Below are 27,632 nucleotides of genomic sequence, written 5' to 3'. Positions count from 1 at the left end.
AGGGTTGAGATAAGAAAATTAGGTTGACGAGCATATCGATCATAGTATAAACGAATGTTAGGACAAATTTCGTATTCGCAGTTGGCAAACACTTTCAAATTTGAATGAAACCTTCTGGACAGGTAGACTTTGGGACAAAAAATGTTATCATTACTCTTATGATTATGATCACTATTATTATTATTATTATTATTATTATTATTATTATTACTATTATTATCTATATCATTATCATTATCGTTATTATGTTCATTATTATAATATTTTATTACATTATGTTATGTTATCATATATTATGTGATATTGTATTTCATTATAATAATTATATTATTTTATATAGTATTATATTATATTATATTGTATTATATAGTGTTATATTATACTATAATGTATTATAAATGAATGTTTCTGGACAAATAGACTTAGTAATAAAAAGCCACTTTGCAAACATAGTTTTTGCAAAATTGAAAAGTCAGTTTGAAACGGGTCGACCTGTTTTATTCAATGTTTCCCAAAAAGTTGTTGCGAAAAATGGCAAATCCTACAAAAAAAAATAATGTTTACCACAAAATCAGTCGAATTTCTGAACATTGAAAAACGTTTTATCGAGTCCTACACTCAAAACTTTTTTTGAAATCGATTTACAAAAAAAAACCTTTTTGTCTTTTTTCCATAAATACGTTTAATTCTTAAGGCAATTTACATAAGTTTTTCTTCGCCGTAGCATCACTTTTACATAGAATTCTTATCTTTATATAATACTAATATAGTCACAACGATTTGAGTTCAATAAAACATATGCTATAAATAATAAAATAAGCTAAAATTTGTATACATTTTGTTGTTGGGTTCATAACCTATTTCGAGTTTGTTTTTATCAGCACATCATTTTTATTAAAATTTTGCTGTTGGATAAACTAATGGACGCAGTAGGCGTCAGAACTAGGTCTCAAAAGGGTCAATTATTAAATTAAAACTTCAATTGTCTTTATGAAATGATAAAGAAGATTCATGTAAGAAAGGTCACGACAAGCAAGAATGTCTCGAACTGGGACATTGGATGGTCTACCTTGGGTACGAAAAGAATTTATTAGTTGAGATCTGACATCACGATACTCCACGCATGTCCAAACGACATGATCAATATCGCGATAGCCTTCGCCACAAGCACAATGATTAGTATTCGAAAAAAATTTGTCTTTGATAACAACGAAATAGTTACCCAATTTTAGAACAAAGTATCAGTGCTGTTATCGTTAGAAACACATTTTCCGTGAAAAATGTCCATCCTGCAACATATGGAAGGTTGACAGGAAACATAGTCGTCACCTACCTTGGGACAAAATTTAATAAACTTTGAAAATGACCTTTTTAATGTAAATCGACTTCAAATATCGAAAAAAAAAATTTTCTCGAAAAAATTGTTGTATTTGTGCTGTTCACAAAATTAGTTTAATGTTCGAATCAAAATAATAAACAAAATAGTTATCGAACCCTACACTGAGAAAATCATTATTTAAAATTTGAAGTCAAATTACAAAAAACCAGCATTCTTTATTTGAATGAAATTTTGTCCCAACATAGATATTTATGGTGTTTTTCTAACAAAAAGACGGGTGGGTAGTGTCAGAGACATAACTGGATGACGTGAATACGAATATAGCTGACATGCTTTGCACACCTCGAAATTTTTTTCTTTAGATTGAGAGAATTCTATACCTATGTATTATAATAAGAGAAAAACAAACATAATAGAAATAGATTTATATCTAAATATACCAAAAATTTTGAATAATTGTATCTTTCATGTACAGTATCATGAACGAAGAAAAGAAAAATAACGACGACCTACGTATAACATGTAAAATTTTTCAATTTATAACGCAAAACATTCCTATTTTTTTGTATTTTCAGAGGTACCTTTTGGAAAGTTATATTTGGTAAATTTTTGTATCTGAAACATATATAGGTCATAAATTAAAAATAAGAGCTAACAACAAATTTATTAGAATCTGCTCGGATTTGTCTGCTTGAATTTAGAAACTCGTTATTCAAAAGAATGCTTAAAAAATTTTTTTTTCGGAATTCATAACTGATCGGAATACTAGCAACACTGACAATATTACGTATTTCTATGTGTCGGTTTTAAACGATTCGCTTTGTGCGATGAATCGTTCAATTCATGGGTTTGGAATTTTGCGCCCCTCATTTTGGCACTGAATTTCACCTCAATCCTCGTTCATACCAAACATTTAGGAAAACTTTAACTTTGAGTCATTTTTGGATATCTTATACTATTGAAAATTGTATAATAAATTGCTGAACATATTTCTGATATTAGAGGGAAGAAATTATGTTGCTGCTTTGAATACAACAAGAGATATTTACGATTAAGTTCTACCCATTCGTGTACAGTTTGAATTTAAAAAGGTGTCCCATAGTAAAGTAAGTCGTATTCACAAATATTTTGATGGCCAAATGTTTGCGCAATGTTGAAACTCAAGCATCTATGGTTTTCTGGCACAACAGCTGGTTTGAACGTCCTCACTGAAGTCTTCTTGGACGACCACAATTGAATTTTTAAAACCATCGAAACATCGTGATGGATCGCGATTGGGCTTCAACAACAAAAATTGAACCGACGATCTGTACACTGCTCTCGAGATAAACGATATACAACGAATGTTAAAATTAATTATATACAAGCAACACGACATTTTCTAGGTAATAAATGAACAAGTAGGCTCAGATCACAAAGTGTTCTGAACACGCATACCATTTAAAATACGCAACTAACTAACATATACGATGTTAATGTCTGATTTGACGTATTCCAATAAGTCTAACCATATCTCACCAGTACTTTCCGAGAAACTCTTGAACTACTTTCCGAGGCGAAAAACGGAGCGTCAAGTGTAAATAAGGGAAGGAGCTAATAGAAAAAAAAAACGTTTAGAGAAGCTTGTAGGATCAAGTTTTGTTTTTTTTACAAATGTCCATTTCCATTTTTTTTTTTTTGCAAATTTGAATAGATATAATTATATTTTCTTGAATTACAGTTGAACAAAATAAAAACAGCTTTCTCATAAAACAATAAGATGATCGCTGCCGGAGAAAAAAATTTGCTCTCCTTAACACACACTGACGGCAGCAGCCGAAGAAAAGAAAACCAACCGAAGGTCAAACCCCAGATCATATTGGCGAAACAATAACCGGTTCCAGTTCACCAGCTAACCGGTTTGGATTTTTGTTTTTGCTCGCATAATTGTTATCAACCCGCCAAATCTGCGCCAGGAAAGTTTTTCAACTCAACTCAACTCGTCCGTTTTTTTTTTGTACATCATCATCCACAACCAACACCTACCTGAACGAGCTGATCGGTGTCCTCCCGGGAGTGTCCGAAACTCGAGACGATTGTCCCCGATTCGGTAAGCTTGAAATTTACGATTGTTCGGCTTGTTTGATACGACACTTCACACGTTTCCTCTGTATTCTGTCGACTTCTCTTGCGGCGATTGTGCAATTCAATTTAATCTCACGAGAGTCGCGAACCAATCAATCGCACTATCGGTGGAGAATCACTTTGTAAATTATCGAGCTTTTGGAATGCAGGTCACACAAGCACATGCAGGCAGCGGTGAGATATTTTTGTTGTTTTGAAGCTCACAACGCCGCCGCCTACGTCGATTTGGTTGATCTTTTCGAACCACTTATCCGTAAAACACAAAATTCTTGTATGAGTAGAGTAAAAAACTCGAACTTGGTGCACTTTTACTCGACTTCCCAACTGCACCAAACACCGCGACATTCGATACAAACTGCTCACCGAAGCCAGGTGAAATTGGAGATCAGGATGACTTCATGTCTGTCGGAACCACTACGCAAATGAACTGACCAGGTGCGACGAAAACTCGACGGTCGAATTGTCATCAAAGACTGTCACAAAAAACACAAACTTTTTTTTTCACGGCCAACTACAAAGAACAAAAGTAGCACACAAAAACACACGCACATACACATGCACACGTTGAGAATGGCTATTTCATCTCGCACCTTTTCAACTTCTTTCGGAAGAAAAAAAAAGGTTAATCGTTAGTCACTTTAAGACACTCTCGCTAATCTCCCCGGGCTGTAAATCCGAATCCTTATCAACGGGTTTCCACGAAGCGAACCTAAAGACTCGGGTTCCTACGAATTCGCTGCCCATAATTGATACACAGGTCCGACAGTAGAAACAATTCTTCCGAATCGATCCGGTACTGATAAACGTGCGCGCGCGCGGTCAACAAAACGGTACCCACGCGATATCTTCCAAACCGCCGTCTGATGCGATGCAAAAAAGAAGACTGAACGAACGGTCAAACAACCAATCCGCTGGGTTGTCTTCAGTTTTGAACCAAGAGAGCCTGCGAGACGAGGCTCTCCATCGAATCGTGTTCAAGTTTTAAGGCCAATCTGCAAGAGAGAGAGAGAGTCTCACGTTGTGGAGAGTTTGCAAATTTGCCTTCTCGATCCGGTGGAGCATGGATTGCTTCGGTAGGGGTTTTATCAGTGCCTCTCTGTGTGTTAAAATAGCAGCGGTGGATCTTCTATGGGATGCTAATGCGCTGATCGAAGGAGTGCAAAAAATTGAAGAGAGAATTGTTATCGAAGTAAGCGAGGAAATCATGACTTGTAAACCGTGGCACAGATAAACAGATTTAAACTATGAGTTAATTTGGAGGCTTTTGTCAGATCTGCAGAGTATACGAGTACGAGTACGAGTAGAATCATTCAATTAGCAGTAGCTTTTATTGATTAGAGTAAGCCAAAGATTCTTGAGAAAAATGAATGCGGTCTAAGAGTAATTTCATACAATTAACGGTAGGGGAAAAAAACTATCAAAAACGTGAGGAAATATTTTAAAAGTTAGTATTTACAATGCAAAATTTACCGTAGATTCGATTGATGATAGTTAGAAGATCCGCAAAATTTACCATCAGTCAGCTTCAATTTCTCTTTTTATCTTTTTTTTTATGAAGAGCAATTCCAGAAATGCTTAGCAGATCATCAGACTCGACCTTCTCCGATTTGGATGAAACTTTGCACATGGCTTCAGTATGGCAAACCATAAGTTTTGAACCGATGGAGACGTCAATCCGACTCACGACTGATTTTTAAAAAGGGCGTATGTATTTTTGCATTTCACAAAAATTGCCTTTTTCAAATCGTTCTAACTCGGAAACCGTTAATTGTACAAAAATGGCGTTCAGGAAGAAGTTGTAGGGAATTCTTTCGTTCCGATTTCAGAAACCACAATCGTCACAATACTGTATTCCAATGACGATGCACGTAGTACTCATACAATTTTCAAAAACTTAAAACCTTAAATATAATTACGAATTATTTATGTACATGTAATAATTGTAGATTTAGCAAGCAAATAAACAATTGATGGAAATATAAAAAATGGTGTTATAATTAAATATCCAAGTATCTCAAGAACAGCTACTTTTAGAAGAAAAGATATCATGAACAAATTTATTGTCTTTAACCTGTAGAATAAAATTCTACTGTTTAAATGATTATCTTTCAACGAGAACTTGAAATTTCGAATATATCTGTAAATTGTTTCAGCTGTAACTTCTTCATTTTTCAAAAGGCAGATTATTTATTAAGAGCTTTAAAATAAAAATTTTCAAAAAAAAATCGAAACCCTCATTTTTTTGATTCATTTTGAAATTATTGAGAAAAAAAAATCAATTTTTTTTTCAGTGTATATATTTTTAGAGTCCCCAATCAAATCCCTACAACTTCTTACTGGACGCCATTTTTGTACAATTAATGGTTTCCGAGTTACAACGTCGTGAGTCGGATTGACCTCTCAATCGGTTCAAAACTTATGGTTTGCCATACTGAAGCCATGTGCAAAGTTTCATCCAAATCGGAGAAGGTCGATTCTGATTTTGTCACTTTTTCGTCTACTCATTTCTGGAATTGCTCTGTAAATAATTCACAAGTGTTAGATAATCAAATTTTATTCGATATACTGATAATATTAGACTACAACAACAGAATATTATTCTCAACATTTGCTACTTAGCCGTTGTAGACTAGCTGGTGCACCTTCTTGCGAACGTTCCTCATTAACTTCCGTACAGACTTCTTGACGACAAGTTTTGACACTTTTTTCCAATCTTTTTTGAACTGTTGAATGCCCAAAATTCCTCAATTGGTCGAAGTTGTGAGCAATTTGGTGGATTCATGTCTTTTGGGACGAAGGTGACATTTTTGGTAGTATACTATTCTACCGTTGATTTCGAGTAGTGGCAAGAAGCAAGATCTGGCCAGAAGACAACAGGTTCCTTGTGGCTTCGAATCATGGGTAGAAGTCGTTTTTGTAAACATTCCTTGATGTATATTTCGCTGTTCATTGAAGCAGTGATGATGAAGGGTTTCGAAATCTTACCGCAGCTACAAATTGCTTGCCAGACCATAGCTTTCTTACCAAATTTTTCGACTTCAATCTATGTCTCGGACTGGTTTAACACTTGCCCTTCTCGCACCGTATAATATTGTGGTCCCGGCAAGGATTTGTAATCGAGTTTCACGTAGGTTTCATCGTCCATGATTATGCAGTTCAAATTTCCAGCAAGAATCGTATTGTACAGCTTTTGAACTCTCGGCCTGATCGATGCTTCTTGTTTCGGACTACGTTTTGGTTGTTTCTGCTTCCTATAGGTTCGAAGATTCAAACGTTCTTTAGCACGAAGAACATTTGACTTCGAAATGCCCACTTTTTGGCCACATCTCGAACTGAAACCTCCTTTTTTTGCTCGAACGCCTTCAATCCACGTTTATCCAACTTAGAGTAATTAGGACCTTTTTTCGACCCGTTTTCGTTTTATCCTCAAAGGTTTAATCTCACCGAACTTCCTGATTGCATTTCGCACGGCTTTTTCACTTACTCCTTCCATTTTTGCTATTTTTCTCAGTGACAGTCCACGTATTTCGAAACAAACTAAACCGGCCGCAGCCATAAAAATTGACAGATTCTGAACCATTGCGAAATGGCAGCGGTTTTTGGTTGCGTCCATACTTTCTGGGACAGTCTTTACCTAAAGCAGTAACAATCTTTTGTTGGCAAGAAAAACCTAGTATTCCGAGCGCATGATAGATGTTAGTAATTTTCGGATCAATGTAATCAAGTGACTTGAGCCTGTGCGGTCAAAGTGACATGGATAGACTCTAACTAATAAGAAACGGGCTGTCATAGTCATTGTTGTGAACATTATTTTTATGCCTTCATTGCTTTTTGAGTCACTGTGTTGGGTACCTTTTGGTACTGTTTGTTTAAAGCCATCATCGTTGACAGGTTTATACAGTTTTCAAACTTCAATTGATGTGTTTGAGCCGTACATTACGAGATGAACGGCCGGAACAAAAGCAAAGACATGATAAAATTGTTCTCCTGTATGACAACGCTCGGCCTCATGTCGCAAAGGTTATGAGAAAATATTTGGTGAGGCTCAAGTGGGACATTTTTGCCGTACCCGCCGTATTCTCCAGACATTGCCCCTTCTGATTAGTGGTTGTTCCGATGGATGCAGCACGACTTCTTTCGTAGAAATATAAAATTGTCTCACCTCAAAAAACAGGCCATTTTTTCGAGACGGAATACGCCTGAGAGGTGGGAATTAGTAACTAGCAATGGATGAGATTTTGATTAATCTTTCGATTCTTTTTATTTTGAAATAAATGCATTTTTGTCTCCAAAAAACGGACGAATGAATTTGTACTTTCAATAATGGCCGGAATACAAGCAAAGACATGGTAAAGTTATTTTCCTGCATGACAACGCTCGGCCTCATGTCGCAATAGTCGTGAAAAAATATTTGAACATGCTTAAGTGGGACATTTTGCCCAGCACCCGCCGTATTCTCCTGACATTGCTCCTTCTGATTCTGATGGCCATCGGTTTACTGCTTTCGCAGAAATCAAAAATTGGCTTCAAACTTGGATCACCCCAAATGACGAGACATTTTTCCGAGACGGAATTCGAAAATTACCTGAGAAGTGAGAAAGATTAGACCGAATTAATTTGTACTCCCAAGAATTTTTTGAAAATCTATCCAGCCGTTTCTGAGAAATTCGACTGAAATCATTTGATGACTCTACGACCTTGTCGAGATCCCTTACATTTTGATTGTTCTTGTGTGAATAAATCAGCCAGAAATGAATCTTTTCAATCGAAACCCGAAAATCTGGTTGTCGTATAATCTTCGACTAAGGTCGTAGAGATCGAAATGGGCGTCAAATGATTTCAGTCGTATTTCTCAGAAACGACTGGACAGATTTTCATAAAATTCCTGGAAGTACAAATTAATTCTGTCCGTTTTTTTACCTATTTTTATATATATAAAAAATAGGTATAGAATTCGCTCAAACTTTCGAAAATTTTTCCGAGGCCCGGAGGGCCGAATGACATATACCAATCGATTCAGCTCGACGAACTGAGCAAATGTCTGTGTGTGTGTGTATGTGTGTGTGTCCGTATGTGTGTTGTCAACTAAGAGGTCGAGATCTCAGAAATGGCTGGACCGATTTTCATCAAACTAGTCGCAAATGAAAGGTCTCCCCGTCACCCAAAACGCTATTGAATGGTTTTGAGATCGGATGTTTACTTTTTGAGTTATACAAAGTTTTATGTCAAAATTTTCAGTTTTTTGACAGTATCTGTCACAATTGACCTTGAAAACAGAATATGTTTTCAGACTTAGATTCCGCACGGTAATACCTATCCAACAAGCCATAGATTGTTAAAATCCGTCCATTTTTAACGGAGATATCGAAATTTTTCTGTAAGCGACTTTTCCCCCTATTCCAGCAGTAGGAGTTTTGAGCGCTGTATGACAAAGAAATGCTTGGGAGCAACGGAAAACACGATTTTTTATACTGTTACATACAATTGTTTCTAAGAACCAAAAGGATTGTGTACAGCATTCTTTTTCGTGACATTTAGCCTCGGACCGATTTTGGCACGGCTCGTTTTTGGCAACATAATCGTTCGAATATGACATATATAAACCAGATGATGGCAGAATTTTTTTTAATTATTTTGTTTTAAACTACTTACAGCAATAAATGCTGGAACAACATAACATCCATATACCATTCGAATCAGTTCGTCGAGATCAGCAAATGCGTGTGTGACAAATAACTTCAATTAATTTTCTCGGAAAATTTCTTTTCTACAAATTCAGATTCATACGAAAAGTCGTATGCTCCCGAACAAAGTTCCTGCATTATGTTTGGTTCCGACCTCTGGTTTCGGAACTACAGGATGATATGTGAAACGAAATCAAAATTGTGTAACTCATTTTTCTTGAAGATGGCTGAACCGATCTAAGATGCAAATGAAATCTAAGAATCATCTAAGATTCAAATGAAAAGTTTCAAAGTTCTATAAAACATCTTGCTTTTCAGTCAGATCCAACTTCCGGTTTCGGGGATTGTATAAAAATGTCTATTCCACATAATTTAATCAGGTTTATCGGGTTAGCAGATTTGGATAGTCGATAAAAAAATTAACTTTTTTCAGTTTTAGTGGTATTCAGTTGTCGATCAGAAGGCACCTAAAAATTTAATTCGTGCTATGATCTCTCAAAGATGTCTTAACTGATTTTCAAATGTTTTGAAACAAATGTAAAGTGTACAGCTACTCAGGTGAATTTATCTGACTTCGGCCATACCGCTTTTAGAATTCCGGTTCCAGTATAAAATCGTTTCTCAAAGCTCAATCGTTTTCTCAAAAAAAGCCTAATCAAATTTCAGAAAACAAAAATTTTAATTAAAACAAACTTATATACAAAAATTAATTATTTTATCCAATTATGACTTCCGGTTCTCGAATTACATGATGATGAATTTTTAAAATTCAAACCGATATAGAAGATGACAATCCCGAAAAGCTTCAAAGTTGAACTCAAAACTGTTGTAATTTATTCGTCATATGGCCATACGAATCGGTTTGGGTTATGCTGGTTCCTGAATACCGGCTCTGGAAGTACCTTAAATTACCGTAAACTCTAGAGTGGAACTTACATATCATGGCATGTTTAATCGATTATCACACTTCTAGATTCAAATTCGATCCGATTTGCAGTTTCGACATTACAGAGTAATGAGTGATTAAAATCTCAAATTGTCGCTTAAAACGAGGGTCATTAAAATAATGTCATGAAAACTTAAACACCGAAGAATATTCATGCAAAAAACACATGCGGATTGATAAAAATAGGTATCATCTCACTGCTAGGTGGATTAAACACGTTTTTTGGGTCAAAAATGCATTTATTTCAAAATAAAAAGAATCGAGACATGAATCAAAATCTCGTCCATAGCTAGTTACTGATTTTTCCTGAACTGAATATTAATGACAGATGTCTAACCTTTTGAAACTATCGACATCAGCATGTTACTGTTCAATATTCATAACAGCCAGAGCCATCTTTCGAAAACGGACCGTACTAATTTGTACTCCCAATAGATCCAGTAGGTTTTCTTTTTATGGTAGTTCGGTTCCGGAGTTAAGGGTTTTCAAAATATCAACGGACCAATCGAAGGGAATTATAATTTTCTTGGACGGAAATGGAGCCCATTTCTCGGTTTCGGAAACTTTGGAAGTATTAACCGAGAAGCTCCTGATACTCAAATCAATTTCCACAAAATTGTCTTCCAGTAATAGGAGATGTGAACAAATGAAACGAACCAATTCCGTCAAAACCCTCACAATCGTCTACATCTGATTTTAGTTTCGCTGTATCATACAAAAAAACTTCTGTTTTGAAAAGAATCGACTTTTACTGTACGAACACTAGTAAAAGGAGCCTACTTTTACATCAAGTTTTCAAATGCCGGACTCAAAAATATGGCAATTGGCATATAATATCAGTGCCCTATTTTCAGAATCATCAACTCAAGGCAATTCATGCAATTTTATTGAAGTAAACGGCCCAACCTTGAATGAAAATACCCTTTTTTAAACGTTCGTTGTGTACGTGAATACTTAATTCCTACCGTTCTGTTATTATCATTGCAGAAATTTACCTGGAAAAGAACAAGAAAACTGGAATTAGATTTCATTGGAAACATCAGTGAATAGATTTATGATTAGCATGCGCTCAAAATACTAGGTGACCTCACAATCATCTTACCAAATTGCACGAGTGAGTAGCAGATGCTTTATAAAGAATGTAAAAGTTCTTTAAACAAGACGCGTGTTTTGATAGGTAAGATTAGCATCCTACTGTACATAGAATTCATCATATCATGAAATATGGAAAGAAAACATTTACCAGGTTCTAACGTAGACGAGAGCTCAATTTCCAAAATGAACAGTTGCATATTTATTCAGGAAATCTGTTACCTAATGTCAATATTTTGTTCAGAAAATAAAATATTATGCCTTTGTCTGTGATTCTCACACGCTCTCAAACAAAAGAACCTTTCCAGAGCAGTAGAAGTGTTACTCATTGGCGTTCGTTTAGGGATCGTGTTCAGACGGACAGGTTCGTACAAAACAAACAAATTCAAGCCCCGATGTTTGCATACGATTCAGTGAAATCCATACTCTTTGCGACACCCCGGCGACTAATAAAGACGCGTGATTTATTTATGAATTGTAATATTTACGATCGTATGTCGGACTATGTTTCCACACATGCATTGGTGTTTGGTTTATACAAACATCTCCCTCACTGATCGTCGTCGGATCGAGAAGTGATTGCGAAGTGGCAACCGGCAAATCTGCGATAGAAAGCCAGTTTGGCATGATTATGATGTGATCTTTCATCGCAACGCTGGTCACTCGACAGGCGTGACGACGGGTGGCAAAACAGGCGTGAGGACGAGAGGCGATAATGATTAGGTACTTTGAATGCAAACAAGTCTTCGGTGACATTTTAACGGGAAGCTAACTGAGCATCTGTGACGCGCACGGCACGGCACGGACTGTCTCGAAAGCAGGCGACGAACGCTGAATGTGTTCTGAATTGTCAACAGTTTCTTGTTTGCAGAAATGAAATGAAAAAAATCCGATTCTAGCTATTTCACCAGACAGCAGCTGAGTGTAGTTGATTTATGACAGCTCGGTTAATGATAATAATTTGGAACGAATGCCGGGGATATCAACTTGCCACTTTAAAGCCATAAATGATACACACAGAGCTCATGAAACTCGAGTAGTATCAGGATCAAGATGAGATCACTACAACGATATTTCGTAGTGATGGAGAACTAATCGTACCAAAATGATTTGTGATGGTAAAATCTATGGTACTGGTTTGACCACACATGTTCAGTAGACAGGGATAAGTATCAAAGCTGCGGACGGGAATAGTGTGATGGGCTAGTCGATGTCTTTCACGCAGTCCACCTGGGTTCGATTACTAACCCCGCGCACTTATCTTTGATTTTATTTAAAGGGCATTGACAGGATTGAATTGAATGCGCATAGGATTATATCATTATGACATTATCAATATGACATTTCTGCATAAATATCATCAAAGGATAAATACAGTAATGGACAAAATAAATCATACATTCTAAGAAAAAATCAAATTTACGCTTGAAGTAAATGCAAGCATGCCGTAATTTCATCGGTGATGACACAATATAACATCTATTAACACATAAAAAAAATATTTGTGTCTTTTATTTTTAAGTGTCTGAAGACGCATCATATGAAATATTATTCTTATTTTGACAGCTACATTTGAGGCATGCATGGTAAGGTTTGACAATTTTGTGTATTAAATAAGTAGGTCAATACGCAAATAATTAAAAAAAATTGAATATCTCTTGTTGTTTTTAAGGAAGCAACATACAGGAAATATGTACAGCAATTTATAATAAAATTTTCAGTAATATGAGATAAATAATTCAAAATTTTTGTCGTGATTTGCTTTACTTTGAGGCGCCTTTTAAAAATTTGCCCTGCACAAAAATGGGCAGAACTTAATCGAAGATATTTCTTTCTGTATTCAACGCAACAACATAATTTTTTCTTCATATTATTGGAAATTTGAAAAAAGCAACTCATGATAAAATTTTCAGTAATATGAGATAACCACAAATAACGCCAAATTGAGTTTTCTTAAATGTTTGGTATGAACGAGCATTATGGTGAAATTCAGTGCCAAAGAAGGCATGAATTCCGTCATTTAGAGCAACGATGCAAAAATGGGTAAAATTCTTCTAGATTTGGCTCACAACGAACCGGCTTCAGCTATATCGGTTCCCAGTTCCCGGTTCAGGAAGTATCGGAAATAGTGGTCAAAAAACGAGACTCACTCAATTTTTTCAGATATGCTTTGATAGATTTCCACAAACTTAGGATCAAATGAAAGTTGCTATAATCTCATAGGTTGCTGTTTAATTTCATCCGAGTCCGATTTCCGCTTCCGGAGTTATAGGATAAATTGTGTTTAATCATTTAGTGCGACGATGCAAAATAAAGAAAAATTCTGATTAACTTGCCATAACTGTTTATAAATTGAAAAGGTAATGTTAGATCATACCCAATGAAAGTTCCTTAAGGTTTGCTTCATTTAGAATTGCAACAAACTTTTGTTCATATTGTGGCGCTCCTGGTTGACGGATTTGGAAGCTCTTGGCGCCCACGTGTCGGGAATTTTGTCAGCTTCACGTATGATTTTTGACACTCCGCAAATCGACTGTACTTTGTAAACAATCAACATGGAAACCGAAAGAAGGGAAAAAATTGTGCACAGTTATTTGGAAAATCCATTGCGGTCTGCATCTAGGCTAGCTAAACAGCTGAAATTGCCTAGAAATACCGCATGGCGCGTTATCAAACGGTATAAGGAAACATTGACGACGATTCGGAAGCCTCAAGCCAATCGTCGGAGTGGAACTGTCGACCGGAAACTGCGTGGAAGGATTTTAAAGACGAATAAGAAGAATCCTAATCTGTCGGACTGTGATTTGGCCAGAAAATTCGGTGCTGCCCATAGTACCGTGAGGAGAACTCGACTCCGGGAAGGAATCAAGTCGTATCGAGCTAGGAAACAGATAAATCGGACCATAAAACAGAATAGTGTGGCCAAAATTTGTGCTCGGAAACTATATGACCAGGTGCTGACCAAGTTCGACTGGTGTCTTCTGATGGACGATGAAACCTACACAGATAAAAATATTTTGTGAATTTACATTTATTTTCATGCACATATTTGGAGCAGGTAAATTGAATGGAAAGTTACATTACAAAACTAAGCGATTTGTAAAATTACAGCCTTGTTCAATGAAAAAGTAAATGCATTTCAATGTAATTTTACATCAATCATGGTTTTAAATCAGATTTTCGTTTTAACCGAAGTCTGTTTAATAGTACTATTGGTTTACATGTCGTGTAAGTTTCATCTTTTTTTTCTGTGTATGTCAAGGCTGACTTCGGGCAAATCCCAAATCAAAAACTTTACTTGGCAACGGCTCGGGGGGATGTTCCAGTCAAATTTAAATTGGGTTTTGCCGACAAATTTGCAAGAAAATTTATGATTTGGCAGGGCATTTGCAGCTGTGGCAAAAAACGAAAGTTTTCGTTACAAATAAGACAATGACATCGGCACTATACCAAAAAGAGTGTCTCCAAAAACTAATTTTGTCTTTCATTCGATCCCACGACCATCCCGTAATGTTTTGGCCAGATTTGACAAGCTGTCATTACAGCAAAGTCGTTCAAGAATGGTATGCAGAGAAAGGGGTCCAGTTTGTTCCGAAAAACCTTAACCCACCCAACTGCCCCCAGTTCCGCCCTATTGAGAAATACTGGGCAATTATGAAGAGGAGACTCAAGGCAAAGGGAAAAGTTGTCAAAGACATCAATCAGATGACGACCTGGTGGAATAAGATAACTAAAACGATGGACGAAGAAGGTGTGCGCCGCCTAATGAGCCGTGTTACAGGAAAAAATTGAGAATTCCTTCGAAACCGTGATGAATAATTTTATCCGTATTTTTTCTTAAAAGTATGAAGAAAACGCTACATTTGTATAAAAAAGATCTTGAATTCTATAATAAATAGCTGAAATACAGGCAATTGTCTTTGTTCCAATTCTATCTGAAGCAAGCTTTATTTTATTAAATTTGGAAAATAAATTTCTTGACAGAATCTTCTTTTGATATTTTTGAAAATATAAGTAATATGAGAAAGACACCATTACACCACTAGGTGGATTGATGAAGGTTTTCTCCCTTCATATTAATTTTCGTTCTTCGACACTATATCATTTGGTGAGCTCAATTCATACGCGTTCCTCATCGTTCACTTTCATGTATTAATTCGTTAACGATCCCTTTATTGAAAGTATTCCGCTTAGTTGTTTGTAGTTTTCTTTATTTCACACACTTCTTTTGTAAACATAATTTAAATTATATAAGTTTATAAAAGTATCAGTATTGGGTAAAAATAAAAAAATCAAAAATCGCGAATGAAATTTTTCACAAGTGATTTTCAGGTAAAATAATCATCGATCAAACACTGTACAATACTGTAAAATATTGTACGGATACGAACGTTAAGAATTCGGAGACGAGCAAAAATTGAACCTTTCTGTTTTCAAATCACAAGTGGTGATGTATTCGAAATTTATTCGGCACTACCGTGGTGGTAGAGTAATATCATCAATAAAAGCAACAAGTGTTGTGATTAATAATAGTTATAATGATACTAAAAATATTATGCAGCTGATTAAAAAATATTACCTAATTTAGCTTGAATAACTTACGCAGTAGTAACAGGAGTGCAGGTTATCGCTGCACCAATTCAAACGCACCATTCAAACGTTCGCCTGCTGTGTGTTCGAGACATACTGAAAATGCTGCGCTCCTGTTACTTCTATAAATCAAATTCATGCTAAATAGCGTTTTATTCGGTTTAATCTAATTCGTATAATGTAATCAACCAGCTGGAATTAAAGTAAGATTTCGTTTTCATAATCACTGTTTGGAATGTGGAAAAAATATTGTTCTTAATATTTTCCACACTACGTGCATCGAAAATATCGCAGTCATTATTTCTCAGTAGTGGTTCAGTTGCAAATTTATTCAGCAGAGATTTTGATACCGTTTGACGGTGTAAGATTTTATAGTGATGAAAAGTACAAATAGGTTTCCAAAGAATGCGTTTGTATTATAGGATGTAGAGTAGCGATTTAAGACAGTTTCCTAAAAAAAATCTTTACGTTACTTTTGGGGTCATGAAAAGGACCGTTAGCAGCATTGGAGTCCTAGAGAAGACTATTTGGGGACGGATGATTACGTTTATATTCCACGAAGTAGGGCGCCATTCCAAATCATTTGCAAGTTTGAACCTAGATGATCGTACCACAAGTCGTACAATCGTTCAACTGTTTCAATATTTTTTATACATATTAATATTTCAGTAAATGAAACTATCAACATGCTGCACGGGATTCATTTCTGGCAAATTGTAGAATTCTTTACGATATTAAACACTTTCATTCAGCATTTTTTCTCGAATTGGATGCAGTCAAATGCTAGCATTATTTGCTAGCTCGTTTGGTGTGAATTTTGTACAGTGAAAAGTGCAGCATGCAAATCAAATTATTCAAGATTTGCACTAAACTGATGTTTTGCCTTTCTCATATAGAAAGGTTATGCAATCACTTGAAAAACCGACTAGTGAAAATTGGCCCGAAGGGCCAAGTGTCATATACCATTCGACTCAGTTCATCGAGCTGAGCAATGTCTGTGTGTGTGTGTGTGTGTGTGTGTGTGTATGTATGTGTGTGTGTGTGTGTGTATGTGTCAAATAATCTCACTAGGTTTTCTCGGAGATGGCTGAACCGATTTTGACAAACTAGGATTCAAATGAAAGGTCTCGTGGTCCCATACGGAATTCCTGAATTTCATCCGGATCCGACTTCCGGTTCCGGAATTATAGGGTAAAGTGTGTTCAATATTGTACACCGTCACTGAAACCGGCGAAGCAACTTTGACTATACCGGTTCTCGGGTTCCGGTGCCGGAAGTGCATATAATAGTGAACCCACTTCGTTCTCTTAAGGATGGCTTACGCAATCAAAGCACTGTTTTATTCTGTATGTTATGCATAAACAATCACTTGGTTTCTTTCAAAAATCGAAGAGAAAATTTTTGAATAGAATACCGCAATAATAAAGGGTGATTTTTTAAGAGCTTGAGAACTTTTTTAAACAATAAAACGCATAAAATTTGCAAAATCTCATCGGTTCTTTATTTTAAACGTTAGATTGGTACATGACATTTACTTTTTGAAGATAATTTCTTTTAAATGTTGACCGCGGCTGCGTCTTAGGTGGTCCATTCGGAAAGTCCAATTTTGGGCAACTTTTTCGAGCATTTCGGCCGGAATAGCCCGAATTTCTTCGGAAATGTTGTCTTCCAAAGCTGGAATAGTTACTGGCTTATTTCTGTAGACTTTAGACTTGACGTAGCCCCACAAAAAATAGTCTAAAGGCGTCAAATCGCATGATCTTGGTGGCCAACTTACCGGTCCATTTCTTGAGATGAATTGTTCTCCGAAGTTTTCCCTCAAAATGGCCATAGAATCGCGAGCTGTGTGGCATGTAGCGCCATCTTGTTGAAACCACATGTCAACCAAGTTCAGTTCTTCCATTTTTGGCAACAAAAAGTTTGTTAGCATCGAACGATAGCGATCGCCATTCACTGTAACGTTGCGTCCAACAGCATCTTTGAAAAAATACGGTCCAATGATTCCACCAGCGTACAAACCACACCAAACAGTGCATTTTTCGGGATGCATGGGCAGTTCTTGAACGGCTTCTGGTTGCTCTTCACTCCAAATGCGGCAATTTTGCTTATTTACGTAGCCATTCAACCAGAAATGAGCCTCATCGCTGAACAAAATTTGTCGATAAAAAAGCGGATTTTCCGAATGGACCACCTAAGACGCAGCCGCGGTCAACATTTAAATGAAATTATCTTCAAAAAGTAAATGTCATGTACCAATCTAACGTTTAAAATAAAGAACCGATGAGATTTTGCAAATTTTATGCGTTTTATTGTTTAAAAAAGTTCTCAAGCTCTTAAAAAATCACCCTTTATATGTACATGAGAAAGGCATCATTACACCACTAGGTGGATTAAGACAGGTTTTTTACCTTCGATTTGCATAGTTCTTTAGATAACATTTAGAGCCATTAGAATGGCTGATTTTGTGCGATGTTCCCCATCGTTGTCCACTTTTCTTTTTTTTTCTTCCAATGCAAACGACCAGAAGCTGAATGTGGCAATCACTCTTGTTTGAAGCGAAACTCACACTGCGAATGTCCACCAGTAGATATACTTACAGAAGAACAGTTTCTGCTTTTCTGCATTTAATAGTTCCATTGTTTTGACGTAGATGGCGGTCTGCGCACTCGATGTCCCTTCGTTCATGGATTTTTATAGACTGAAGCTAGAAAACGTACAACAGGGCCTATTAATAGATTCGGTTGACTTTGATATTTTGGAACTAATTTTTTAACTGTTTGAACAATGTTTACATAATAAACATGATATTAGCAACAATCTCACACTCAGATCTGGAGTGACATTTTGAAAATGCACCCTTGTGAGCATAGTAAAGAAAGACGTAGTCCTACGTCAAAATCACATGTGAACTTGTTTCACGAGTGATAATGAACTGAACTTGTTTTCATCATGATTTTTCCAACACGGAAAAGCAGTACAACTTTTTGTCACATTTAAAATTTTTCGATTATATTTTTTGTAGCGGAAAAATTACACAAAAAAGTCTATCCGTTTTCAAAAGACGGTCGGGATCAATTTTGGGAAAATAAAGTACGCAAAGTAGCTTTTCTTTTTGACAAAGTCTATATGATCAGAAAGTTTCGATCAAATCTGAGAGAGTGTTCCAAAATATTGTATTCTGGCGTGAAAGTTGTCTATTATTGGATTATTCTTATGCAATAATTGTTCTCGATACCGCGTTTCGAGGTATGATTGGGAGTTTCGTTTCAAATCGAATGACTACCGTCCAGTGAATTTGAACTGTACGTTGTTAGTTGGTATTTTAATGAATAGTTCATATATTTTATTCGATTTGAAGTCGCCAACATTAATACCTTCCCCGCGACAGTCTGATGAGTCGTTATCTTTCCGTAAAGTAGGTGAAGCATTGAAATTTTCTCTATTCCGTACCTTCCATCCTTTCCTGTGAATGATGAAGACAGAGACGATCGACAGAAAACTTCTTTGGCTCTAAACATCATTTTCGGCAATCCGCTGACGTCATTCCTTCATCACACATTCGCTGTCATAACGTCTTGATATTTTGCTTCCTCACGGAACACTCGACGCTTCCGATTGCGAATTGCGTGATTGACGTTTCGTCGCATCAACCGAAACCCTTGTCTCCGGCTTGTTTTTGTCTCGACCTTGTTTTTGTTTTGTGGCTGCAAACAGGTCGGTCAGGCCAGGCTGTTCGAACGAGAGAAAGCAAACGCAACAAGGTTATGGGATCATCCGGCAGCAGCAGCGAAAGAAATTCCCGTTTCCTGACCGACCGGGGCTCATCTAAATTAGTTTATTGGAAAACATGAGGCGCCCAAGCTGACGGAGGGAGGTTCGCAAATCGGAAACCGCACGGACCACAGTCGAAGCGGGTGCTTGATGCGCTTGATCGGAGCTATTTATTGAATTAGAAATGCAAACCAATCTAGTCTAGGGGGTAAAGTAGTTCAAACTAGCAAACATCCACGGCGCGTGTGGCTTCCCGGTTGGGTTGCGATGGTGATCGAAAGCGAGGTCCAATTTCAAACCCCATCCCAATACGTACTCGAATGAAGATCGCTCGCTGAACGTAAAAACAAACCTGTTTACGATAGTGGCACGTCCGAGCCGGGAAAGACGACCGTCCAGACCGGTGCTGATCTCGGAAGAAATACGATAATTTACGAGACTGTGCCAGACTAATCTGGAATGCTAATCACAGGAATTTTGTTTTGTTATTTTCAGTAGGAATACGAGGTTCAATGATCAACAATTTATCGATCCTCCGATCGGGTCGATTATTCCACTAAAATTCAGGTCATTGTTTCAAATCAATATTGTAATGCAACGGAACCAAATTTCCACTATATTTTTAGCCGACCGTCAACATAATCGGATGCCGAATGAGATTATGTCATTTTGTAGTTCACATGACGCTGATAGGCTCGGTTTCCATTATTCATACGCTCGGCCAGTAGACGAGTATGGGAATCATAACGAGGCCGGACCGGACCGAGCTGAACCCCGAAGGGGGTTGTTTTGACGAAATTGATTAGTAATGAGAGGCTTTTGTGTCGACTGCATATCATTATGCACTTTGGAGCTTTATGGTTATGATGTTCACATCATCATCAGGTCGCCGTACGATGATACGATGAGAATTGATTTCGGTCCACTAATGGGCCCGATTGAACATTGGACAGCTGTTATGACAGGGTTTTGGAAACGGCAAAAAAGGGGTGCGCGAATTAGAAATTTGGTCGACAAAAAATAAAAGGCAAAAATCACTTTACCATTTTGCAATGTTTCAACGAAATGAATGTGTGTGGTTTGTGGTAAATGAAATTACATGATGGGGTTTGTTCGTAACACGGAAACAGGTTATTGAGTCATCGATGTGAGATAATAATGTCATACATTACATACCATTAACACTTACAGCAATAGTTCTTATGATGTCCTTATTGATAGCAGTGATGGGAAAATCATGATCAGAAAAAGTTTATTTAATTATCACTCGTGAAGAAATCAGTTTAAGAGATTTTCAAAAAAATATCAGTGACTGGAAAAATCACTTTCGAGATTTTCAGCCATAAAACAAGTATCCATAAACTCTAAACCTCGAAGTTCAGAAGTGGTTTTTTGTGTTAGCGAAACTTGGTGACGAGTTTTCACCTATAGATATAATTTTCATATTTTCATCAATAAAAAAACTACATTGATTACACTGCATTATTTACATTAAACCCAATCAAACGCTAGTTAGCATGAATTTAATTTATAAAAGTAACAGGAGCGCAGCATTTTGCATGTCTCGAACATACAGCAGCCTAGTGGTTGCCTTTAATTGTTTGGCGACCTTACCATAAACTTTTCCTTGTTGGTGTCTTCTGCAAAGGTGTTTGACGCGGTTTTATGTGAATGAACGACCATGTTCCAGCACGCGCGAAAAGACAAACAGAAACATTACCTTTTTACTGGAGGCAGATAGAGAGTTTTCGTCCTTGACAATATTGTAGCCATTGCAATTTCCGGTAACTTTGCTGGAGAAAACATTTCGATAATTATAACCGTTAACTCATTATTCGGTAATATTACTAGAAGGTTTGAAAAAATCACTTTTTTCGTTCCAACTTCTTTCACATTGATTGTAGAGAAATGATTTGTTCGACAAAGGGTTAGATTTTGTAAAAATACGTGAAGCTCTATGAACAGTAGTGATTTTGAGCTAAAATGATTATTGATTCATGAAAGATCAATCATTGGATAAATCGATCAGCTTTGAGCTTTGTGGAAAAGAATCACATATGATCAAGTTCAGACATGAGTGCCGATTGATCTACGTCGGAAATCGTTGATCTCCCGCTGAGGGGTGTGAAAATTAGTAATAACAGTAATCCTACAGGATTTAATAACTACAGGTATTAATAACGCGTGTCAATGAGACTTTCAAAATCATGGAAAATTGTCAATTTTGTATCTTTGGGGTAGGCTCCTCTAACACTCTTTATCGCCAGAGTTTCGTCTGGAAAAATACCGGTTTCTAGTTTCAACATATGTTCTCGTTTGATGCACCCCGTGTTCGAATTCGCAACCGATTGTTTGATTCACAATAAAAAGTATGATCATACACAAATAAAAATCACTTTGTGATCAGATCACTTGTGATGAAAACAGTAGTGATTTTTTATGAACGAGATCTTAAGATCAGCAGTCATCGGTGGTTTCCTCAGTCCTGTTAATAACTAATGATATTAGTGAGGATATCTACAGTGTGAGTTTCGCTTCAAACAAGAACGATTGCGTCATCCAGCTGCTGGTCGTTTGCATTGGAGAAATAGAAAAACGAAGAGACTAAGATGACTTCTTTGCAAATCGAAGGTTAAAATCATCAGTTCAGTGACAATCTAGAATAATTTGACTAACTTTTTGCACTTTGCGCTGTGCAAAATTCGCACCAAACGAGCGCAAATAAAGCTAGCATTTTACTGCATCGCATTCAATTCCTCCATTTTGCCCCTTCTGAAGGACGGAAATGAATCTCGCACAGCATTTTGATAGTTTCTTTCACTCGAATATTGAGATGTATGAAATATATGATCGATTGTACGACTTGTGACACGATTATATTTATGTAATGATTTCTTCTAGGTCAAGACTCAAACTTACAAACTGATTTGGAATGGCGTTCTACTGCCTGCAATACAAACGTAATCATCCGTAACATAATAGTATTTCCCAAGACTCCAAAACCACTAACAGTCCCTTCCAGGACCCCAAAAGTAACGCAAAGAACTTATTCGGAAAACTGCCTAGAATACAAACGCAATCTTTTGAAACCATGCAACAATGCAAGTCTCTTTCTCTCTCTCTCTCTCTCTCTCTCTCTCTTCACAAAGTTAGATTCAAAAGAAAGGTCTTATAGCCTCATATATTTTTCTTGAATTTCATTTGGATCCGACTTCCGGTTCCGGAATCATAGGGAAATATGTGCAAATTTATTAAAAAATGCGCACCCAATTTTCTCGAAAATTACACAACCGATTTTCACAAACTAAAAAGCAAATAAAACGTTTTAAAATTCTTTAAAAGATTTCTGCTTGCTTAAATGACCCTCTGTCACGTCTCACTTTTCCGTTCTATATTTTCACTTCCTTGCTCTCCCTTGAGTACTATCATTCTATAATTTTCATTGTCTGTTTCTACAAAAAAATGGTCTCTGGGTAGGAGAATATCGCAAAAAGGAAATAATCTCAAATTATTCAAAATTAAACTTTTTTGGAAATGTTTGGTATAAACAAGTATCAAAGAGGATAATTCATAAGGCGCGTTTACCTTTCTCCTATTTTGAAAGCTCATAGCTTGCATTGAAATATGTCAATAGTACACTATTGAAAAACCTGTCTCATTTGACCCATGTCAGCACCAGCCAATCAGAACGCGTTCTGAGGAAGAGAACAAAATATCTGCTGCTGTACAACAAATCGTTCGAGAAAAATGTTCTGAACAGTGCTTAATATCGTAGTGAGTTCCACATTTTGGTCCTTCTGAAAGGCAGGAATGAATCCCGTACAGCATCCTGATAGTTTCTTTCAATGAAATGCAAATCCAAAATGAAATAACCGACATTAAAATTCTATATAATGCTTTTTTTATAGCCGTTTGGAAAAAGCTACAAACGAAATCACGTAAAAAGAAACCTCTTAACAAAAATTGGATCAGTTTATATTCTATCGCCACTGCGAGGAGATGTATTGTGTGTCGTTTGCAAAGCTGGTTTCGCTTCCGATAAGAGCGATTACGTCGCAGCTGCCAGTCGTTTGCATTGGTGGAAAAAAAAAAAAACGAAAAGAGGACAACGGTGGAGAGCATCACACAAAATCAGTCGTTCTAATGGCTCTAAAAGATTTCTAAAGAACTATTAGGATTTCTTGTTCGCAAATCGAAGGTAAGTATCCTCAATTTAGTGCAAATCTAGAACTGTTTGATCAGATTTGTGCACTTTTCGCTGTGTGAAATTCACAGTAATCGAGAGCAAGTGAAGCCTTCTTTGTTTTTGCGAAAAATGTGAAAAAGGGGAATGCTTGCATAGTTCATACAATTGATCAACTAATTGATATTTGAAAGTATTAAGGAACATGTCAGTTGTTTTCGTATTCACGACATCCAGTCTCTGACATTACCCACCCGCCTTTTTTATGTACGCAATGTTCAACCAAAATTTTGCACCCTAGTGCACAAGTTTGAACTTTGCCATTTGTATCCGATTTTGCACCCTGCGATAAACTCAAATCGTACATGTGATGTACACTCTCGTGCACTCGGTTGGGTTCGCACATGGGTTCAGATTTGGGATTGAACTACTTGAGTTCGACTAAGGGTTTGAATTCGCATTGCTTGAATTGGCAATTCAACGGGACATTACAGTCATTTTCGAAAAGCATAGGATTAGAAGCTATTGTTTGTTTGGAATGTTTGTGGAATTTCTATCGATTGAATTGACAACTGAATAGAAAAATTTGAACATTTTCGCAACGCGTAGGATGATCGGTATGAGAAAATATATTGTTGGCAATCGATAGTTAGTGAAACTGATGTCGATTGAGTTGGTGACTCATATGAACTGTTAACAATTCAATTTCATTTGAATATGAAATTAATTGGAACAATTCAAACTCTTCAGAACAGCGCAGGGTTGTCGATATACAAATAGGGCTTATATTCGAAAGTTTGTGAAATTGGTTTCAATGCAATTGGCGATTCAATGGGACAGTTTTTACGTCATTGTATCGCGTAGTGTTGTCAATTTGAAAAAATGATATGAGTCTCGGAATTGACGACTTTATACGACAGGTTTAAAAAAAATATCTTTGCGAATTCGAAGGATTAGTTCTGTGGATTCAAATATCAATATTAAAAACAATCTTAGCAGAAATCACCTTCACATTAAAGATAAGGATTCGCCCCACTTGCTCGAAGCAGAGCACATATTTGATTTGATTTACTTTTCCGAAGGTAACCGCGGCAAACCGCTTTGACCGTAGCGAAAATCTCTAGGAGGACGGTCAATGGAAAAGGTGGTGATTTATTAATCTCGAAACCGCATCCAATGCTCGGTCGATTGTGGTCCCTCAACGGTCAACACAAGCGGTAATCGAAAATCGCAATCAGATTTCATAATGCAGTCAATATTTTACGGGGTAAAAAGTTCAACAGCAGCTTCATTTAGCGATGAATTAAATTTAATCCCAAGGTAGAATGGAAAAAAATTACAACGCCTCTCCGTCTCTCCTCCTCTTCTTGTTTCTCTGTGATCGAATAGATCGAATTCCTAGCAAGCTCTTCGAGGTTCGATCGTGGCAAGAAAAGTTACAAGAATTAAAATCCATCACATTGTGTTTGCCAATATTGTAACTTGGATAATCTGAAAAAAAAACACCAGGCAGCCTTCTTCCATGACCAGTCCCTGAATGGTACTCATTTTCGCATTAGCAAACTCGTACTTTCAAACTTCCACGGCCAAGCTTTACTTACTCCATTATCCGTGGAACAATGTTGGGAAATATGCGCCAGCAACCACCACAACAAAAACGGCAACAGAAAAAAAAATAATACTGATCAGTGCCACCAACGCAACTCAAAACGGCAGCAACGCGAGAAGAAATTCAGCATCGGCAAGAAGAAAGATTACCGCCCGAGTGCTACCTTCATTAGGTGCTGTATTTTTTTTCTCTATTTCTCTTCGTGGCCGCTAGGCTAGCAAAGTGTTGAATTGAATTAAACCTAACCGTCCCACCGTGTACCATTCTCGGTCCGAGACACCACCAGCGCTCGGGGGGACTGTTGATGGTCATTATGCGAATGACTTTGGCCGGCTCGCCGTGTCAACTCCCTTTGGGGGGAGGAAAACAAACGGAACCTTTTAAAACTTGATTGTAGTAGCAGCAGTCGGAGCCGTTGAATTCCGCGCCGAGTCGAATAACTTCCCGCGAAGTCGGAAAAATGATTTACGATTTTGATCATTGAAATTCATTTCTCCTCGACGAGACGACGGCAGCATGGTGGCATGGAATTCAATTTGTACGGGACTGTTTCTGACTTCGGGACGAATTGATGAATATTCCAAAAAATACGTCTGATAAACATATTTATCAGTTGTCCTAAAACGGTGACTTCCGCAACATTTGGCCCCTTGTCGTGATTTTTCTAAAATCGACTGAAATCCCCGCCGGAGCCAAAGCTCTCACGAACAAGTGCTCTTCAAGCTGGGCACCGATCGTAGCAGTCTTCGACGCGAAGCAGTCATGCGTTTGCGTTTTCTCGTATATCCATTCGGATGCCATTCGATCGCACAGGATGGTGGTTCGATGAATTTGAATATCTTGACATTTATCGAAGCTGGCTGTGCATTCATAGACAGCAATGCAATGGGAGGAATAAGCGCTGCTGCTAGTCTGCTGGATGTCGTGAATAGTCAATCGTTAAAGAGAAAGCAAATCTTCAAGGGCTGCTGTGATCATTCTCACTTTCAGTCGTAAAACTGGGCTCTTTATTCCGCTTTGTAGAGTTAAATAAGTGCAATTTGTTCCATTTCCAGTTCCATGTTCATTCGAAAATTGATCAGAGCCTATTTTTTCAAACTTTCCGACAACCGGACCCTTGGGTTACGAATCTTAAAATCACAAGACTGCCTTGTGTCGCCATCTGTGAACTACTGGATGCAACAAAGGAATGAATGTGGCTTCTCTCATACTATCGTCAGATTGGACGTCGAAACAACTCGAAGAAGAGAGAAACTTTGTTCTCTCTCTCTCTCTATTAAACGTGAAAGCTTTACAGAAACGTAACTCAGCTAGATTACCGTACTCAGAGGAGACTTTGGCCACTTTCGGAGGGTCTAGTCATCCGAATCTCGAACGGAATGAATGAATTCTCTGAGTTTGAAATTCGTACGCGTTTCGTACAATTTAACCCATTATGTCCTTGCAAGTGATATATCATACGCAAAACTTCCTATATTTTAATGAATGCTTGTTTTAGACGTTTTATACCTTTACTAGAGAACTAGTTGATAGTTTACACTTCTAATTTCTTTGTATATTGAAATTGTTGTCATGTGTCAACATTTTATTTGTATTATAACCTTGCAAAGTTCACACGAATCACCAAAGAAAAGTAAGCAACATATTCGTTTGAGTCCTATGTTCGAAACCATAATACTTCCATCTTTTGACAAACCATTGCCAAAGATTCAAATTAGTTATTTCAGAAGTGAAATTTCAAAAATATATGTTAAACAATAAACAAATTGTTGTTAACATTTGTACGTATGATATATCATACGGTGGGATAATACCGTAATGTTTCAAAAGCATTCAAAATTTTATGATTAGTTGAAGTCTTTCGAAAATCTCTTGCCATCAGCAAATCAAATCCATTTTGATATATCTTAGAAATGTGGAATATTCAAAAACATGGCTGCAAAAAATAGTGATAAGGATAGGGACCCTATAATATTTGACGAGCACGTGAATATAGAGTAGAACGTTAAAATAGAAAAATTAATATGAATACCTCCAAAACTTATCAAACATTGGAAACACTATCAAATGAGCTTATGATACTCCCAACAAATCGTACAAATATCTCAAATATCATACAAATACAAATAGGTAATACATTTTCTTAAAAATGAAGAAATGAAAATAAATTAAGTTATTTTTCGTTTTCTCGATTAGATAGATTTTAACCTTAAAGTCATTCACCACTTCGGGGCAGAAAATCCTTCTGATCCTGAGTGCGGGGTTGGGAATCGAACTCAGGTAGGCTGGATGAA

At 36.9% G+C, this 27,632-nt stretch overlaps 1 protein-coding gene across 2 annotated transcripts in view; it reads right to left on the bottom strand.

Moving 5' to 3' along the window:
- Positions 1–27,632, bottom strand: part of LOC131438610 (uncharacterized) — a 225,143-nt gene that overhangs the window by 140,723 nt on the left and 56,788 nt on the right. The window contains exon 1 of one of the 2 annotated variants that reach the window (XM_058608738.1): positions 3,365–4,344. The exons of the other annotated variant lie outside the window; for it this stretch is intronic. The gene's annotated coding sequence lies outside the window, so the exon portion shown is untranslated. Of the gene's footprint in view, positions 1–3,364; positions 4,345–27,632 lie in introns of those variants that run through there. 2 annotated transcript variants of the gene reach the window in all.

Source organism: Malaya genurostris, chromosome 3 (assembly GCF_030247185.1).
Source record: "Malaya genurostris strain Urasoe2022 chromosome 3, Malgen_1.1, whole genome shotgun sequence".
In the NCBI taxonomy this organism is placed as follows: domain Eukaryota; kingdom Metazoa; phylum Arthropoda; class Insecta; order Diptera; family Culicidae; genus Malaya; species Malaya genurostris.
The sequence above is the reverse complement of the archived record's forward strand: the minus strand, read 5'-3'. Positions and strand labels throughout refer to the sequence as shown.